The sequence below is a fragment of the Phyllobates terribilis genome, unplaced genomic scaffold (genome assembly GCF_046119375.1).
Source record: "Phyllobates terribilis strain yellow unplaced genomic scaffold, ASM4611937v1 Scaffold_10__3_contigs__length_209671492, whole genome shotgun sequence".
In the NCBI taxonomy this organism is placed as follows: Eukaryota; Metazoa; Chordata; class Amphibia; order Anura; family Dendrobatidae; genus Phyllobates; species Phyllobates terribilis.
In genome coordinates, this window is record NW_027362770.1 from 61,659,473 (window position 1) to 61,679,981 (window position 20,509).

Here is a 20,509-nt window from a genome sequence, read left to right on the forward strand (position 1 = left end):
GCAATATATGAATATCGCTTTATGAGGTAGAAGATGGAAGTCCTGCAATGTTCTGGAGGGGAACAGACCAATGTCACATGATGCAATATATGAATATCACTTTATGAGGTAGAAGATGGAAGTCCTGCAATGTTCTGGAGGGGAACAGACCAATGTCACATGAAGCAATATATGAATATCACTTTATGAGGTGACTGGAACCTCCCGCTCTCCCACCTCGGGGTAGACGTTGATGGAGATGTGCCCGTTGTCAGGTTTCATACACACCGCAGCACAAAACTGTATAAAATTTGAGTTAGGGCTTGTTCACACAACCATACTTTCAGTCCAAATCAAAAAAATGGACAGCACTCGGACTAATGTTATCCAATGGGGCAGTGCAGATGAGCGGTTTGTTTCACCAATTTCAAGTGGGTGTTTTCAGAAATGGAGACCAAGATCAGAGCTGTCTTCTGTCGCCACGACTGAATCGAGGACGGTGCCTTTTTGATTGTTTCAATGAGCATTTATTTAACAATAAAAGATTAATAAAACACTAGTGCACACAACGCGTTTCAGCTGCTTACAGCCTTCATCAGGTGTATAATCATGAGCCCGATTAAACCTTTCCCTCCACTAGCCATTCCTCCCACTTCCTGGTCGTGGAGGATATAAAGTTGGATAAGTATATTTTTATTATAAACCCGATGAAGACTGTAAGCAGCCGAAACACGTTGTGTAAACTAGTGTTTTCATAATCTTTTATTTTTAAATAAATGCTCATTGAAGCAATCAAAAAGACACCGTCCTCGATTCAATCGTGGCAATAGAAGACAGCGCTAATCCTGGTCTCCATTTCTGATTCTTCCACTGTGGGAAACTCCTGGAAGCGGTTTCCCCTGTCTCTCCGGGAATAGCTGCAGTCTATCACTTTTGAATCCAAACCAAAACGAGAGTTGTGCCTTAGGCAGCACAACAATATCAGGTGAGCAAGTTTCCTTATACAACTCGCCTTTTACAACTTGACAAACTCACTACGCTTAGATAGCACCAATTTTTTTCTTTTTTAGGATATTCCATACATAAGTGGCTGTTTTCAGTATTTTGCACCTGTGCTGACCCCGCCATCATTGTGTCTGGACATGGTATTGCAAGTATGGCGGCTTTTTCTCGAATGTGAGCTTTTTTCCTCAGGTGTCATCCTAGTTGCATCAGTTTTATTTCACTGAAGCAGTAGACTGTGTAAACTTTTTTTTTTAAGCAGATTGTTAGCAATATTTCAGTTTAAAAATGATGAAACTAGGAGGTCTTCCTAGTTTCATCTGTGTCTCACAATCCTAACAGGCTTTAATGGCTGAGTTTGATCTGCAAAATCTGAAGCGAATAAAACATGCTCTGAAAATCACGGGCCGGGGACATGGATCTGCTTTTAAAACTGATGTGTGTATGTCTCAATGGAACTCTATGGGTCAGTGTGCTGCCCGAGGAAAAACGGAAAGCTCTAGGATGTGTCACACAGATGTGTGAATGCAGCCTAACCTTAAAAGGGCTTATCCAGGACTGTGGCTATTTTTTCCTATGGGACTAAGAATTTACCGGCAGGTAGTAGCTATCTGTCTGTACTGCCCGGCGATGATCTCTGCCACCTCAGATGAAGACTCTCCTTCATTTCACCTCACGTCAACAGAGCAGTGCTTTCTCTTCCGATCTGCTCTGATGATGGAGTGTCACTGTGGACGTCATGCTGACTGACAGCCGGCTCCCAGCAGATAAGTAGCAAGGAGCCGGCTGTTGATCAGGATGACATCGGTCATGATGCCCCATGGTCAGAGCAGTCGGAAGAGAAAAACCTGCTCTGAAGACGTGACGTCAGCAGAAGTAGGAGAATCACCGGCAGAAGTAGGAGAATCGCCAGCAGAAGTGGTCCGTGACAGCCCTGAGCCAGTAGTTAGCAACTACCTGCCTGAAAGTGCTTCGCTTCATACCAAAGCTTAACCGAAGTCCCAGATAAACCGTTTATGTTACACTCCCATGATGAGCTTTTTGGTGAATTTTTGATGTTGCAGATTTTCCACACCTATAATGTCATGTTTTAAATAAAGCTGTTTTGTTTTTGATACTTCCTTGTATTTGGCTTTGACAAAACTTTATTGATTCAGTCATGTGCAGATTACATGTGCTTTTGATGCGTTTCCGTCGTGAAAACGTGCACTTGTTACCTGTGCGTTTTCCGCATCTAATGCAAGTCTATGGGGAAAATCTACACAAAATACTCAGTGCATCCACAAGAGAAATTGATATGCTGCGGATCTGAAACTCTGCACCGCAGGTCAGTTTACGCTGCGTGAAAAGAAGCCCAGCAGACATGAGATTTCTATAAATCCACTTTGCTGGAAATGTAAGATGCAGCAATTTTAAAGCAGCAAAAATACGCCACGTCAAAACCTCAACAAAAACTCATCATGGACACGTCTGGTTTTCATTGATCGTGTGTCTGAACCCCCCACCTGATCAGCTGTTATCAGTGTCGGCCAGAAGTACTACTTACTTGCGGAGCAGCTCCGTCTACTTGTAGTGGCCGGGGCTTGGTACTGCACATCCGACTCTTATTGGTTTGAATAGAAGGCAGATGTGCAATACCCAGCCCCAGCCACTACGAGTAGAAAAAGCAGCTCAGCAATTAAGTACTTCCGGCCGCTGACACCAATAACAGCTGATCGGGTGGGGGGGTTCAGGGTGTCGAACCCCAGCCAGACATTGATGTCCTATCCTAAGGATAAGCCATCTATGTAAAAGTAGTGGACAACCTCTTTAATCTCTTATCGGTACATGCAAATCAGGCATTATATGTATTCTCTCTTTTCTTCCTTCAAAGTTTCTCAAACTACCCACTTTGAAAAGTGATCTAGAGCGGGTGTCTCAACTAGGGGACTTGTATCAGATATCAGTTATTACTTAACCCCCTATATAGAAAATCACACAAAACCCTCTCCCTTTTACTTGGTAAGAAGCTTGGAGGAGTGCAGCCAAGACTTCCACATGCTTCATCTATAAGGAAAATCAATATACACTACTTATGTTTTGGTATCATACTCCTTCCTCATTACATACACTTAACCCTAACATTCCCAACTGTGGTTAGAGATGTGGTAACATTGGAGGGGATTTACATCACTTATTCTGGTCTTGTGCAGGTATTCAAGGCTTTTGGGAATCTGTTAGCAGGTAGGTTTTTGCAATGTATTCTGAAGACAGCTTGAGGTAGGGGTTAAAACATAGGTTTCAGCAATGCCTCTCTTATCAAGCCCTGAGATTTTGTTTGCTTATAATGATTGTTTTAGCACCAGGAGTTTATCATTACTGGGACACAGCAGTGTGGAGCATGTTAGTCCGGCTACGCCCCCTCCTGGGATAGGCACCTCACTGTCTATGGACATTGTATATACTGAGCCTGGTATGGGTGTGGTTAGCTGTGATGAGGGCGGGGTTAGCTTCCTCAGCTCTGCTTCATGCTAAATCTAAATGCTCTGTGTCAGAACTGCTACACCCTGTAATCTAAGTGATACATCGTTGGATTCAGCTTCTCTTTGCCTACATCATGCTGCTCTCAGAAGGGGTAGCAAAAACCTCCTGACAGATTCCCTTTAAGGCTCTCATTTTTAAAGGGAACGTGTCAGCTGATATATGCTGCCCAAATCGTGGGCAGCATGCATTAGCCATTGGCTGTGTGATCACAGTCATATGTGTTTGTTTCTGAAACGCTGCAGCGTTTTAGAGTAAAACAAGCTTTTAATAGCCGCCAGGGACTGAGACCGCACCATAGACTAGTCGTACAGACTGGTCCCCGGTGGCTCCTCCCCACCTGCTGCCAGTAACAGGCAAGTCACTCCTTATACGCGCATGTAGGCAGAGGACTGCCAGTCACCATCAGCAGATGGGGATAGGCCGCCACAGACCAGCCTGTACAACTAGTCTATTGTGCGGTCTCGGTCCCCAGCAGATATTAAAAGCATGTTTTTCTCTGAAACGCCCCAGTGTTTCAGAGGCTTACATAGCTATGATCATACAGCATGCACAATTTACCTTTAAGAATCGGATGGCACTGGCCCATTCAACTCTATGGGTCCATGAAAAAAAAATTGGACTGCACTCATGACATACATGAAGGTGGAGAAACTTTTCCTCTCTCCAATTCTGAGAAAACTGGATCAGAGAGGGAATAGCATCATTAGACTAATTTTCTCAGATGTGGAGAAAATGGTCATCTGCACCTGCCATTACAGTGTAAGTCTATAAAGCCTCGTTTTGTGGCTCATCATTTACATTGTGACTTCTGTTCCACACAAACAAACCTGAAGTCACAATTCAGAAAAAGACGAGCACAGTGCTAGTAACCGGGGAAGACGGCGGTCGGCAATGATTGTAATAAAACTACACACATTTCGGAAGGTTCAGGCTATGTGCCCACGATGCAGAAATGAAGCAGAAAATTTCTGCAGCATTTCTGCATCTCCCTGGCAGAAAAAACGCATGCAGATTATGCATGCGTTTTTCCTGCAGAATACATGCGGATCCACATGCGTTTCCACATGCGGGTTGACAAGCGCTTTCCAGGCGATAGCATCACTTGGAAAGTGCTTGACAACTAGGTCACACTGTATAAATCCATGCAAACAGCATGGATTTATATAGTGTGAACCGTAAAAATGAAAACCAATAAAGCTATACTCACCCCCGAGGCCCCGGTGTGTGCTGCAGCGCTCGTTCCTGTCTGGTTCCTGGATGCCGGCATATCGCGAGACAGAGCGGTGAAGGGCCTGCGGTCACATGACTGTGACGTCACCGCAGGTCCTCAAGCGATGCCGGCATTCAGAGAGAAGCCGCCGGACAGGTGAGTATAAACTTTGTTATTTTATTCTTTTTTTACAGGTACAATGGTACCCATGTCTGGATGAGAGTCTTCTCTCCTCCAGAACTGGGTACCATCCGCACATAGAAACGCATAGAAGCCGCTTGTAGAAATGTACAGTCGCAGTTTCTATGCGTCTCAATGCAAGTCAATGGCGGGAGTTCCGCTGCGCTACCGCAAAATTAAATGACATGCTGCGGATTTTTGTACGCAGCATAAACGCTGCGGAAAAATCCGCAGCATGTGCATAGAACATGCGGAATCCCCTTGGGGACCATGGAGGGCGGATTACCTAGCGTTTTACAAGCGTTTATGCTGCGGAAATTCCGCAGCATAAACGCTTGAAAAACGCTACGTGGGCACACAGCCTCAAGGAATAAAACATATAGTCGGGAGTGCTCCGTAACACAATTGTTCGGCTCCCCTGTACAGTTTGCATGTTATAGGCAGCACAACCTCTGCTTACACGGAGATGTGCTGCTGACAACCATGATTTTAGGCAGCATAATGTGATCAGCTGATTAAACTACATTGCCAATAATCAGGAACACACACCATTGCCGGGCCATATGAAAGGCCTTTTACACAAGTCCTAAACTTTGGATAAAGAAGATTATTCTTTATCAGGTAACATTATACCACCATCACCATAACTAATGCAATACCCGGTCAGAGGCAAACAAATGGCAGCAGCTCATTTCTCCTAGGTCTCCTCTTATGTGAGCTGGCTGTACGCGCTGAAAGGTCCAGGCTATTAGTGCTACAACTGCTGATGTAACCGGCTCATTTTACCCAATGTGCTGTTGCTGTCAATCAGCAAACATGAGACGCTTGTACTCAGGACTGAGCTGGACAAGTGGTAATACTTGCAGGAAATTACCAAATCAAAAAAAACTACAACGGTGACACAAATATTAACTATTTCTGGAGATATTGTGATAAACTACAGCCATTCTCTGGGATTTCCTATCAGATGGCCTTTCAGTGTGACGACCATTTAACCCTGCTGCACTGTACGGGTCTATTTGACCCGAAAAAGAGTTTATGAAGCTGCAGATTATTTATTATGAGGATCTGCAAATCGTGGTTATGTGAATTTGTTTATGGATAGGTGTTATTATGAGTGTTTTATTTTAACTTACTGTATGAAATAATGATAGTTACATATGTACTATTTGGGTCAATATGACCCGATAGTGTTTTATACAGATTTCCTACCATATTTTCAGACAAACAATTTATAATATCATTGTGGATTATTTGTTGCATCTACAATTGTTTATCAGTTATTCCAGTTCCTGACGGTCCGTGCGCTCGATACATTGCAAGTTACTGTAGATGGATGGGCTTTGAGTACAGGTTTGTTTCCCTGTAGTACATAAGCTCTTATTGTTGCTAAACTGGTTAGTGTTTGCTGCAATATTATTATTATTGTTTATTTATATAGTTCCATTTTTTTCCACAACGCTGATTGTATCCCGTGAAAGTCGTGAGAGTCCATTATTTCAAAAATTGTATAAAAATGTGGCCAAGACGTCCATTGAGTGAAGCCGAATTGTAAAAGCTTGACATCGCCTCAGATTCGGAAGAAGATATCCAACTGGAGAAAGTGTCTGAAGAGGAGGACGCCATAAGTGGCGGGGAAAGTGATTATGAGAATTCGGATTCTGAAGTTGAATCTGATGAGGCACGATAGTCTAAAAACAAATGTAATTTGGATCTTGCAGCCTTCAGCCCAGGCAGGAAAACTGTCCTCTGCTCAGATAATTCTCTGAGGAAAGTCCGCATGTGAAGAAAAAAAAAAAATTGCGCCGCTCATTTGCATATTAATGAGGGCGGAAGTCGTGAGGCTGCTCAGTAGTGTCAGGGCCACAGCAGCTCCTGATCGTAGGACCATACCCTAAGAAAAAGCAAGCCAGAGCTGCCGCAATGTATCCTTAGTAAAAGAGATGTTCGTAGTCCAATGTCTTACTTTACTGGATATACGACAGTGGTTTATTACATTCCCTAAAAAACCAAACAGGTCATTCTGATGAGCACGATGCACCATAACAATGCAGAAAGTGGTCAAGATGATAAAAAGCCACAGATGATATTAGATTATAATAAAACCCCGAAGTGAAGGAGCAGCAGCCATAGGAAACCGTAGCCAGCAGCTCAAGCGAACCCACGGCCTCCAGCACTGGAAAAAGACCAAAAAAAGAAAAGATGCCGCATTCGTCCATCTTCATGTGATAATAAAACCAATATTACATGTTCTAGTTGTAGTAAATATTTATATAAAGCACATGTACCGCAAGTTATTTCTGTGCAGAATGTAAGAATGCCTGAATATAGCAATAAGTGAACCTGTACAACCTTTTTGATTGCAGTCGGTGGCGAAGCACAGGGAATGTTGCCGGCAGTGACACGCTGACACTGCAGTCTATAGGGTAAAACAGGTCCTGGTCTCCGGGAAGATGGCAGGCGGGTCAGGGAGTTCAAGGTGCAGACGCAATATTACAGAGCTGCAACTGCACGTCACAGGACACTGATGTGCAGGGGAGGGGGGTACTATTATAATAGAGACAGGAGGCGGGGATTCCTTACGGGCCTGGAGCAATCATTACCATAAAGTTATAATATTAAATTTCACAACATCAAAACCATTAATATGAGGCATACAGGTAGGACTATATTAACATTTCTACCACGTGTATACCCATATTAATAGATTATATACGTCCCAGGGGGTGACAGATTCCCTTTAACCACTTCGCGCCAGAGCCTGCTTTTGCCTTCGTGACCGGGCCAATTTTTTCAATTCTGACCACTGTCACTTTATGAAGTAATTACTCTGGAGCGCTTCAATGTATTCCCCTGATTCGGAGATTGTTTTTTCGTGACATATTGTACTTCATGATAGTGGTAAAATTTCTTCGATATCACTTGCATTTATTTGTGAAAAAAATCGGAAATTTTGCAAAATTTTCGCCATTTTCAAACTTTGAATTTTCATGCCCTTAAATCAGAGATATGTTACACAAAAGAGTTAATAAATAACATTTCCCACATGTCTACTTTACATCAGCACAATTTTGGAACCAAAATTTTTTTTTTGTTAGGAAGCTATAAGGGTTAAAAGTTGACCAGCGATTTCTAATTTTTCCAACAAAATTTACAAAACCATTTTTTTAGGGACCACATCACATTTGAAGTCACTTTGCGGGGTCTTTATGACAGAAATACCCAAAAGTTACACCATTCTAAAAACTGCACCCCTCAAGGTGCTCAAAACCACATTCAAGAAGTTTATTAACCCTTCAGGTGTTTCACGGGAATTTTTGGAACGTGGAAGAAAACAATGAACATTTAACTTTTTTTCACAAAAATGTTACTTTAGACCCAATTTTTTTTATTTTCACAAGGGTAATAGGAAAAAATGGAATACACAATTTGTAGTGCAATTTCTCATGAGCGAGCTGATACCCCATATGTGAGGGAAAACCACTGTTTGGGCGCACTGCAGGGTTCGGAAGGGAAGGAGCGCCATTAGACTTTTTGAATGTAAAATTTGTTTGAATAATTAGCAGACGCCATGTTGCATTTGGGGAGCCCCTGATGTGCCTAAACAGTGGAAACCCCCACAAGTGACACCATTTTGGAAAGTAGACCCTTTAGGGAACTTATCTAGATGTGTGGTGAGCACCTTGCACCCCCAGGTGCTTCACATAAGTTTATAATATTGAGCAGTAAAAATAAAAATTTCACATTTTTCCCACAAAAAAATGTTTTTCATTCCCTAATTTTGCATTATCATAAGGGTAACAGGAGAAATTGCACCATGAAATTTGTTGTGCAATTTCTCCTGAGTACGCCGATACCCCATATGTGGGGGAAAACAACTGCTTTGGTGTACGGCAGGGTTCGGAAGAGAAAGGAGCGCTATGTTGGCTGGGATAGGTTGCAGACACCATGTCACATTTGAAGAGTCGCTGACATGGCGAAACAGCAGAAACCCCCACAAGTGACCCAATTTTGTAAACTACACCTCTGAAGGAATTCATCTAGGGAAGTAGTGAGTATTTTTTAATTTTTAAATTTATACCATTGGGCAGTGAAAAAAACAATTATATTTTTACTGCAAAAAAAATGTTTTACCCTCAGATTTTACATATTCACACAGGGCAAAGGGTAAAAATGGTGCCGAAATGTGTCACACAATTTCTTCTAAAAGTGGCAATACCCCATATGTGACTGTATCGTACCGTTCAGCCATACGGCGAGATCTGGGGGGGACAGAGCGCTATTTGACAATTGGAGAACAAATTATTGTAGAATAGGCATTTAGATTTGGGAGCACAAAATTTTCTGAATTTCTTTTGGGGGGCAAGGGCCATTTCGCTTTTCCAGAGCCTTTCTGCTACCAGTGACTTGGAAGTCCCTTATATTTTTAACAGATGACGGACCTGAGTGGGGATTAGCTTTTTTTGAGGACTGAGTTGAAGCTTCTATTGGGAACATTTTACGTAACATTTATCCGGCGCTCGAGGCTGAGCACTTACATCGGGGTTTCCATCTAAATTTCCAAGTGATGGAATTCAGATGAAACCCCTGCGGGATCCATTCACTGTAATGAGGCAGCAGAGTTACTCTGGACTCCGTCTGGCCTCTGTTTAGCGGTGTCCTTTTTTTCAGAAGTGCACAAAACTGTGGCCAACCGCACTTTTATGCACGCCTAAAACAAATGACACCGTGGGATCACAGGCCAGACGGCATTCACAGTGGCCTATATCTGCCTCATTACAGGGAATCTTCCGTCATGGGTTCCATCTGAATCATGTATTTCAGAGATTTACACGGAAACTCTGGCGTAAGCGCTCAGCGCAGGATAAATGTGGGTTTTTATGACTGACAGCTGTCACACACTAAGACGCTTTTTTTTTTGCAAAATCTAGTTTTTGCATCGCCTTATTTTGAGAGCTATAATTTTTCCATATTTCGGCCGACAGAGTCATGTGACGGCTTGTTTTTTGCGGGACGAGTTGATATTTTTATTGGTACCATTTTTGGGTACGTGATATTTTTTGATCGCTTTCTATTCCGTTTTTTGGGAGGTAAAATTAACAAAAACCAACAATTCAGGAATTGTTTTTTAAGGATTTTTTTTATGCCGTTCTGCGTGTGGTAAAAGTTATTAGGCAGCGTTATTCTTCGGGTCAGTACGTTTACAGCGATACTGCACTTACTGTATATTTTTTTTATGTTTTGGCGCTTATACACAATAAAACAATTTTATAGAAAAAATATTTTTTGCATCGCTTTATTCTGAGCTCTATAACTTTTTTATTTTTCGGCTGATGGAGCTGTATGGCGGCTTTTTTTTTGCGGAACAAGATGACGTTTTCAGCGGTACCATTTTTATTTCCATTTTGCTTTTTGATCGCATTTTTTTCCCCTTTTGTTTGGCGATATGATGAAAAAGCATAGTTTTTTGCTCCGTTTTTTATTTATTTTTATTACGGTGTGCACAAAAGGAGTTAATTAGTGTCACAGTTTTATAGATCGGGTTGTTTCGGACGCAGTGATACAAAATGTATGTACTTTTTTTGTTTTTGCATAAATATACGGATTTATTGGTTTAATATTTTATTTATTTATTTTTATTTATTTTGTGATTTTTTTTAACAGTTTAAAAACATTTTTTTTTACAATTTTACTTAGTCCCTGTATGGGACATTAATTTTTATTTTTCTAATCACTGATCTCATGTAATGTAATAGACATGTATTACATTGGATGAGATCTTTGCTGTTTCACAGTCAGTGTGTCCTGTCAGGCTTCAGCTGCAGGCTGAGCCTAGCAGGACACCATATATGGCAGAGCTGGAGGAGGTCATGTGACCTCCAGCTGCCATAACAACGGAAGGTCCTGGAAGCTATCGGGGCCGTAGGAGAGGTAAGTTGACGACCCCCTCTCCTCTCACTATCTTCTATATGCTGCGATCACTATAGATCGCGGCATATACAATATAGCAAAGGGTTAACATTATTGGGACCTGATCCAATCAGGTCCCGATGATGTTCCCTGTCAGAGCTATCGCTCTGCACCGGAACCGCAGCGCTTGCAGGACCGTGGGGGTCCTGAGCGCTCCGGGACCACCCACCGCTTTTAAACGTCGGCGCTGCACAGAGCCCAGGCAGCGCCGACGTTTATCTACAGTGGGCGGTCGGGAACCGGTTAATAGACTTTAATAGGTCGGGTCATATTGACCTGAGCAGTGCAAGTGTATAGTCCATACAAATAGAATAGCAGGATTAAACCTTTCAAGGGCAGATCGAGTACTACGTCATGGCAGGGTAGCCTATGAGATATATACTCCCCTTCTTCCATTGGGAAAGCTGCAGGATTGGGCTCATTTTACAGTGCTTTGCGAAAGTATTCACCCCTTTGGCATTTTCCAATCGCTGCTACCCCACAACTTGGAATTACACTGTTTGAGGGTTTGTATCAGTTCATGTGAAGAACATGCCTACAACTGTGAACATTTGGCTTTCTTTTTATTGTGAAGCAAACAACAAATAGGACAAAATAACTGAAAACTTGCGTGTGCATAACTATTCACCCCCTAAAGTCAGTACTTTGTAGAGCGTGTTTTTGAGGTAATTACAGCTGTAAGTTGCTTTGGATAATTCTCGGAGCTTTCCACTGGGATTTTCGCCCATTCCTCATCAAGGCAAAACTGCTCCAGCTCCTTCAAGTTAGATGGATTCCTCTGGTGAACATCAATCTTCAAGACTGAACACAGATTCTCAATTGGATTAAGGTCTGGGATTTGAATAGGCCACTCCAAAGCATTGTGTTGTTTTAGCAGTATGCTTTGGGTCATTGCCTTGATGGAAGGTGAACCGCCACCCCAGTCTCAAATCACTGACAGACTAAAATAGGTTTGCTGTTTTTTTTGGTGTTCCGGGGGATCCCCAGAGATTGTGATCTCCTTGGTCTTCATGGAGTTTGGGTAGTGGAGCCTCTAGCTTAATGGTGTGCATATACTGACAGACCATGTGACACTTACATTGCAGACAGGTGGGCTTCCTTTCACTAAGCATGTGACTTATGAAGGGAATTGCTTGCACCAGAAATGTTTTGGGGTTTCATAGCAAAAGGGGTGAATACATATGCTCATTGCAAGTTTAGGTTATTTGATCTCATAAATTTAATTTCTGCCTATATTTTTCTCACTTCACTTCTCCAACTTACCCTATTTAGTGCTGATGAATCACACATAAAACATCACAAAAATATTTAAAAACACAGGTTGTAATGTAACAATATAGGTAAAAAGTCAAGGGGGTGAATACTTTCACAAACCACTGTAAGTGACCCAGATGTGAGGATGGAAGGTGGGAAGCTGCAGTCAAAGGGCATGGACATGACCCTGAATGAACTCTGAGTGCATCTCAGCATTGTGACCACTGAAAAAACAGCTTGTCCGCCTGATTTTCTAATGAGGGCTAATGGAATTAAGGCTGGTATTTTGCAGATACAAAGAAGGACTAAATGGGTTGTCTCATCTAACACGGGTAAAATTGCAAAGGCTTGTAAGAACAAACAACTTTGCCATTTACTCGCAAGAATAAAGGGATTTTTAATTCATTGTTTACTGCGCATTGCCCAGGTTACCGGCTATCGCTGCAGTTTATCAGCAGTGGCTGGTCTCCTAGGCAAGGAGCCAAGAACTTGCAAACTCTTTTGTATAGAGCTTGCAAGCGCTGCTCTGAAACTGTCTGGAACTGCACAGCGATCTGCTCTCTTCCAGTGCTGCAGGTGCTGATCGGCGAGGATGCTGGGTGACATAGGTCATCAACATCAGAGCAGTGAAACACCCTTTTGAAGTGCTCATACACACTGGATGAACATCTAATGTGTATGAAGGGGGTCCTGCCAGTGAAAACAAAGATTGGGCATGTTATATTGTATTATTCTCGATTCTTTCTTCTTATGGTTGCAGGAGAAATAAACCATTATATGGCGGTCATTCAGATAAATCTTGTAATACAATGATGTCCTCCAATCGACCAAAACTGACTCCATTCTGGCTCACAGAGGGGAGTACCCCCATTGCAATCCTTTAATAACATTTCTAATTTTATGGAATAAACATGGCGTACATTTACAACCTACCAGCTGGTAGCATTCGCCTTTCACCATGAGCTGCGAGACACGTCACAGATATTGATTCAATTATTGATAGTTTTACACATCTGTCCCAATGTGTCCTGTACATCATTTTCATAGATTGTCATTTACTACTTACTCGTCCCCTGTGTGTACGTAGCTGATCTTATAAAGGATGCCAGATACCCACTTTACTTCTTCACTAAAATGTCCCGTGAGGAGCATGTGTCTCATCTACAATATTAACAATTTTGGCACAAAAAGCAGAGTCTTTAATTAGTTTTACTGATGACTGGGAATTATCACTACTATTTAATAAGAATGTTTTTCCTATACCCTTGTTAGTAAGACTAAGGGCTTTCTGGAAAGGAGAAAAGAAGTCTAAACTTAAAGGGGTTATACGGGACAAATATGGATCACCAATTAGGATAGGTCATCATTACAAGTTTTCCACTACTTTTACATTGATGTCCCATCCGTAGGATAAGGCATCAGTGTTTGATCGGTTGGGGTACCGCACTCCCGCCGATCAGCTGTTATCGGTGCCGGATGTACTTACTTGCGGAGCTTGGCCGTCTAGCTGTAGTGGCCGCCGCCGGGTACAACACATTGCCTCCCATTGAATTGAAGGCGGATGTGTAGTACCCCGTGGTGGCCACTACAGCTAGACGGCCAAGCTCCGCAAGTAAGTACATCCGGCACCGATAACAGCTGATCGGCAGGGGTGAGGGGTGCGGGACCCCAACCGATCAAACATTGATGCCCTATCCTACGGATATATATATTTTACACACAGTCAGATGCTGACTAGATGGCATGGCCTCACTCAATGCAAACAGTCTAGTCTGAATGTGTCCGGAGCAAATAACATACTTGCTGCCACAGAAAATCCTCACAGCGCGTAATGTGCATGACTATAGTGATATATAGTGACTGCAGCCTTGTAACCTGAGACCGGACAACCCATGTAAAATTACACTGAGCAGACATCGCCACGGGGAAATAGAGGTAATAGTGAATATCTGGGAAACTTTCTACAGTTCATTTGTAAAATGTCATAAAAAGAGCTCATGAGGAATCAATAAAGATCCACGGTGGGGACAATGACCTCAGTCACCCGGGGAGGGCACACCAGTTGGTTATGCTGCCAGCAGTGCCCTGACAAAGGAGGAACATGGATCTGAAGGTTTACATTTTAACATGTGCAAACCAATTGTGCCTCCCATGATCAGAGGCACTAGTGCTGCCTGACAGCTACTTATCCACCTACAGAAAAGAAAATACAATGTGTACAGCCAAGACTCCTTGTCCTTCGCTTGCCCTCTGTGTGCCAGCCAATATAGAAGTGGAGTTGTTAGGCCACGGAACCGTAGCAACCAAACTGTCTGCCATCACTCAGTTGTTCAGCTCCCAGTACTGAGCGTAGAGAAGGGAAAAGCAGCCTGGCAGCAATCCAGCCTTGCCATTCATAGTCACATGGCAGAGGGACGGTGGGAGGACTAAAAATACATTACAAAAACTATTATTTTCTGGAATATACAGTATATTGAAGCCAATTCTCAACATTCACTACACTCCGCAGCCAGCAGAGATTAGGTGATGGCACATGACCAGTGTGGCCTGGCCTCCTAGAGTTTCCACTGACACTCATGGCCACTGGGCAGGGACTGCAGTGTCATCATCAGTGGGAGTCAGACCCCACAAATCAGTAGGTGATGGCTTTCTAAGATGCGATCGCCCAAACAATTCCTGCACACAGCACTCATCTGATGCTGGAGGAACTAGAATGCTGTACAGCATTATGCAATACATGGAACAATGATGGATCATGGGATATTTATTTAGGGAGAACGTATTACAAAGCTGACTGTTGAGTCGCAATCACCATAGTAACTAGCAGAACTCTGTCAGCACGTTGTTGCCATGTAATCCGAGAGCAGCACGGTGTAGGGGCTGAGTGCCTGATTCCCGGGATGTGTCACTTACTGGCCTGTGTTTTACGGTTTCAATAAAATCAGTGTTTTTATCAGCAGATTATCATCACTAGAGGACTTTGGGTCTCGTGTCTCCTGGTCCATCCACACCCCCAGCACTGATTGTCAGCTTATTATCAACACACTGTGCACAGAAAGCTGCCACTCAGTGGTGTGGGAGGGTTATACAGGGCTCAGCATTTAGAGAACCGCTAGATCTGCAATTGAAAAGACTGATTCCATCACAACTGCTGCACCCAGTAAACTACGCGATACATTGCTGGAATCAGGCCCCATGTCCCTACATCATGCTGCTAGCTGATTACATAGAAAACACCTACAGACAGATTCTCTTCAATTACTTTGTTCTTGGCACCAGCTGAACTTCCGCAAGATTAAAGGATCGAGTATGTTGAACCTCTATACACAGTAGATGGTCAGCTGGTTCAGACATTCATTTGTATGGGCCCCTTTAGGTGATGTGCTCAGATGTAGTCTCCATAATCATGCACTGAAGGAACATCTATTCATTTTAATGGATGCCATGAAATGTTACATTTCTTCCCTAATGGTTAGCCAGTGGTTACAAATACGAAGCTGATTATAAAGCCATTCTGTCAAAGGTTTATCTGATCATTTCCGGACATTTACACCTACACCTCATGGCATGCAGTGACCAGGTGGTTACTGGGACACAAATACAAATTCCTTTAGGGGGGGGGGGTCACCATTTTACCAGAATTTCATCAACCACATGAGCACATATATTAGAAATGCTGCCTGCAAGATGATGATTAACTATTGTACTGGACTATCCATTACCAGACAGACCACGTTGGTGGACGTTCACATGTGGCAGTTATTTCCACAACTCTCTCATTCATCTCAATGCAGCTTGCAGAAATATCCCCGTTCACACATATTGAACACATTTTCGGTTAGATAAATTCCTACGACAAATTTGCAACCTATATAAAATATACCCCTACTGCACCTATGCACAGATAGGCCTTCACTCTAATCATTGAGGGTCTTTCAACCTCAGAATGAACCGGCCACAATTCTAATTAAAGAGGAAGAGGTCAATTATATAAACTTTTATTATGTATGGTACCTCCTCCAACTGGTCCTGATTCACTGTTTGTGGAGCCGCTCCTGCTGGCAATTATATCTGCTAATGTAATGCGCAATGACAGCTGGCTCCTCGCTGCCCAAGTGCGGGGAGGCAGCTGTCAATCAGATTGGCCTCAACAGAGCAGACCAAAAGAGGAAGAGCTGATCTGTTGATGTGTGGTCAAATGAAGCAGCAGAATAGCCGGCAGGAGTGGTCTGTGATGCACAAGATAAAAAAAATTGCAAAAAGCCCAGATATCCCCTATAAGCATTGTTGCCCCTCAACCATCTAATGTGTATAAGGTCCTCCAATGACTTTTTGTCAGATGTTGCGAGAGAGAAGAAGCGGGCAGTTAGTGTTGGGAAGGCTCTATCTTTTCATTTTCTCTGGAGTTAAAGGGAACCTGTCTTGTCCCATCTACACTGCCCCCATTGCTTTGTTAGTGCTGCAATGTGCATCACTAACACGCTTTTTTCATTAAAATTGGTGGTGTTATAATGAGTATATAACATTTTATACACTTATACCCTACCTGCTCATTTTCAGTCAAAGGGGTGTGATCCTCATAGTCAGGGGTGGGCGCCGCATTCAGTCAGGAGTGGCACCACCCAAGTATTTGAAATTTTCTCCCGACCAGCGCTGACGTTTGAGGGGCGCATGCGCAGTTTTACATGTCCGGCTGCAGGTCCCCCGCGTGTGCGCAGTGAGGCTGTGTAGTTCACACGCGCGGGGAGCAGCGGCTCATACGCAGTGAAGCTGCGAGCTATGCGCCGATGCTCCCCGCAGCGCAGTCTTCACGCAGCGTAATGACATACGTTGTGGGGACTGGGGGGCACCAGAGGAGCCAGGAGGGAAGTTCGGCTACAACAGAGAACAGGACCAGAGTCCGGCACAAGGAATTACAAATCCTTTTGCTCATCTCTATCTTATAGCTATCCAAAGTACAGGAGCACCTTTACACATGCTCATTTTACTGCAGATTTGTAGCGAATTTACCAAGGACATAAACTGGGCAAAAATAAAAAATTAAGCTATACTAACCTGCTGCCACTCCAGCTCTGGTGGTCTGCAACGCCACCGTCCTTCTGTCCTGTCACAGGGCTGCAGAGGCCCGCGAATGGCTGCAGCGGTTAGAGGATTACACCAGGGTGTCATCAGAGAAACATCCGACACACCCTGATAACATTACCTAGCATGGAAGGCAACAGTTTCCAATGTCAGAAAGGCCTCAGATATTCATGTATTTCCTGTTATACATAAACATTCTCCAGGGCAATGTGCACTGATCGACGCACAATCTGCTCACACCATGTCAGGAACAAGCATGACTCCACCGGCGAGCGCACAGGTATGGCGATGGCTGCCTCGGATCAGCATCATTCAATGGTTAATAATCTGCAGTTTCCCATAAGGGCTCGATGTGTCTCCATCTGCTGGTTTTATATAATACACAGCTGAAATATGGCACGTTCATAGCTGCACGTAACAGATGTCATTCAGGCCTGGACATGCTCCCAGGACGGACCTATAATCCCCATATTGAATAGTAGAAGCCCCAAGTGTCGGCCTGCACGCTGCACGCTATACGTCATGTCTGTGCCTCCAGGGACTGATGCCAAATGAGGAGCGTCCTTCATGGTCAGGGTCAGATGACATCTTATTTCAGGGACACGACAAATGGCTCCTGTCCTTGAGTCACATAGAATTCCAAGACATGGAAAGTCCATAACCTTCTCACTTTGACCCAAGAGCTGACTCTCTATACAGCAGATATTTAAATGGCCATTTTAATCTATAGATATACACATCTACATTACACTGATCACAGGATTGGAATGCAGCATAGAAAGGGTCACTATAACCCGATGACCACTGGCAGCGCCCCCTGCGTGACCTTGGCCAGCGACCCTAGCCTGTGCCCACAGCCTGCTCTATAGAAGGGGATGAAGGATCTGCTGAAGGAGAATGCTCCATCACTGCCCTCCATCATGGGCACAGCTGCTCAATAGAGGTCACATCCGCAGCGAGGAGACATCAGAAATGGATAAGATACAATAAGAAAGAGATCAGACACAGACAGACATACAGGCAGGGCTATACACACACATAGATATAGACAGACAGATGATAGGAGCAGCACAGCGACCCCACAGCCGGCAGCACAGCGACCCCACAGCCGGCAGCACAGCGACCCCACAGCCGGCAGCACAGCGACCCCACAGCCGGCAGCACAGCGACCCCACAGCCGGCAGCACAGCGACCCCACAGCCGGCAGCACAGCGACCCCACAGCCGGCAGCACAGCGACCCCACAGCCGGCAGCACAGCGACCCCACAGCCGGCAGCACAGCGACCCCACAGCCGGCAGCACAGCGACCCCACAGCCGGCAGCACAGCGACCCCACAGCCGGCAGCACAGGGACCCCACAGCCGGCAGCACAGGGACCCCACAGCCGGCAGCACAGCGACCCCACAGCCGGCAGCACAGCGACCCCACAGCCGGCAGCACAGCGACCCCACAGCCGGCAGCACAGCGACCCCACAGCCGGCAGCACAGGGACCCCACAGCCGGCAGCACAGCGACCCCACAGCCGGCAGTAGCCATAATCCCCGCACACAATGGAGGTCTCCCCGCGGCTCCTGATGAGCGGAGGCCGAGTGTGCAGCGGTCCAATGGCCTCACCTGGCGCACAGCACCCGCACCACACCCCGCGCCATGCCCTGAGCCGCTGCAGCAGAGGTCGCAGGCGGCCGCCAGTATCCGGGGCAGTGCGGCTCCCGGGCAGGGGCAGTGCAAGGCCGTACACAGCAGGAGGTGCCGGCATCACCGGCCTCTTACCTCGCGGTGTCACAGCCGGCGCTGCTGCAGCTTTAGATGTGAGTGACAGCGCACGAGCGGCAGGAGGGGCGGAAGGGGGAGGGGCACCGGGGAAAGCCTCGGAGTGTCAGGGTGACGTCACGAGCACTCCCTCTGGAGCGTGAGGCCGGCGGTGACTCACAGATGCCTGATTACTGGCCAATAGCAGGCGGCGCTGTCTGTGGCCGTGTGCACGTGACTGCAGTCATCCTGTCACTCTCCTGCCCGGAGCCCTCTGCTGGCGGCGGGAGGAACTGTGTGCGTGACCTTTCCACAAGGCTCTTTTCTGGGTGTAATTCCCTGATGGAAAGTCTCTCCAGGGAGGACACTACCTGCACTCCTAGTTTCTTCTTCCAGTGGTTTACACCAATATAGTGGCTATTGGTGGTCACTGGGGTGGCATGTTAGGTGAAGGGCAGTAGCCAGGGCCGGCCCGAGAGATTACGGCGCCCTAGGTGAAACTATTTTGTTGCGCCCCTACTATTCTTGGCAGTAGATGAAAACTTGGGATATAAATTTAGGAGCAAAATAAACCACAACAACAATGATTAATTAACTCTCTCCTAACTCTTTAATCTTCTGAGAAGTTGTATAGGACAAATATATACAAAGTAATCAATAACACAAAACAACAACGACCATAGGTAATTACAATTTTTGTTTCCTTGCTTTTTTTTTTTGAAAAGGATGACACTAAGTCACCGAGATTAATTTGTTTAGCAACTTCAGATTCTATCGAAATTGTTGGCAACCCAACCAACCTCTCTTGCGTCATATTTGCCCTTAAATATGTTTTAATTAGCTTTAGTTTTGAGAAGCTTCTCTCTCCTGAGGCCACGGACAAAGAATTCTCAGAGCCACCACCAGGTTGGGGACACTTTCTTTCAAGTCAGATTTAAGCAAAAGTTCATGAATGTCTTTTGGTGATGAATCTTCTGGAACACGTCTTGACATTGCCTGCAGTTCACCACATAGCTCTATGGCATCGATGTCTTTTACTTCATTGTGTGTGAGACTTTTCCAGAGCTTTACAATTATCCAGGACAAATTTGCTTGGTTTTCCCTCAAGTGAACGGATGTGGTACAAAAATCCAAATTTCAATTCCATTTCTTTCAGCTGAGTGAACCGCTCATCAACTGAATTTATAGCAGTATCTAAGATCGCAAAGTAAAAGTTCATTTTGAAACTCTGTTTCTCATCTCTTATGGGCTCATCTTTCCCTTCATAAGAGAACTGTCTGTTTTTTTTCTTTAAACGTTTTGGCGCAGAACTTGACTCAAAATTAGCTGGTATGCCAAGCTCTTCTGTGATTTCCCTCACATCAACTAACAGCTTCTCAAACTCTTCATCGCTTCTTAATGATTGCAGACATTTCTTTGTTTTGTCAAGGTGTTGAGAAGCAGCAGCTAAATCGAATTCTTGTGACTGAAGTAACTTACTTGTCAAATTGATTTCGTACAAAATGTTGAACCATACTAGAACAGATGTAACAAAAGAAAAGGTTCCAACTTGTTTAGCAA

At 44.5% G+C, this 20,509-nt stretch overlaps 1 protein-coding gene across 2 annotated transcripts in view; it reads right to left on the reverse strand.

Annotated features, from left to right (window-relative positions):
* Positions 1 to 19,127, reverse strand: part of VDAC1 (voltage dependent anion channel 1) — a 45,823-nt gene extending 26,696 nt beyond the window's left edge. The window contains exon 1 of one of the 2 annotated variants that reach the window (XM_073649561.1): positions 18,971 to 19,127. The gene's annotated coding sequence lies outside the window, so the exon portion shown is untranslated. The remainder of the gene's footprint in view (positions 1 to 18,970) is intronic. The other variant, XM_073649562.1, reaches the window with a different exon arrangement.
* Between the last annotated feature and the right edge of the window lie 1,382 nt (positions 19,128 to 20,509).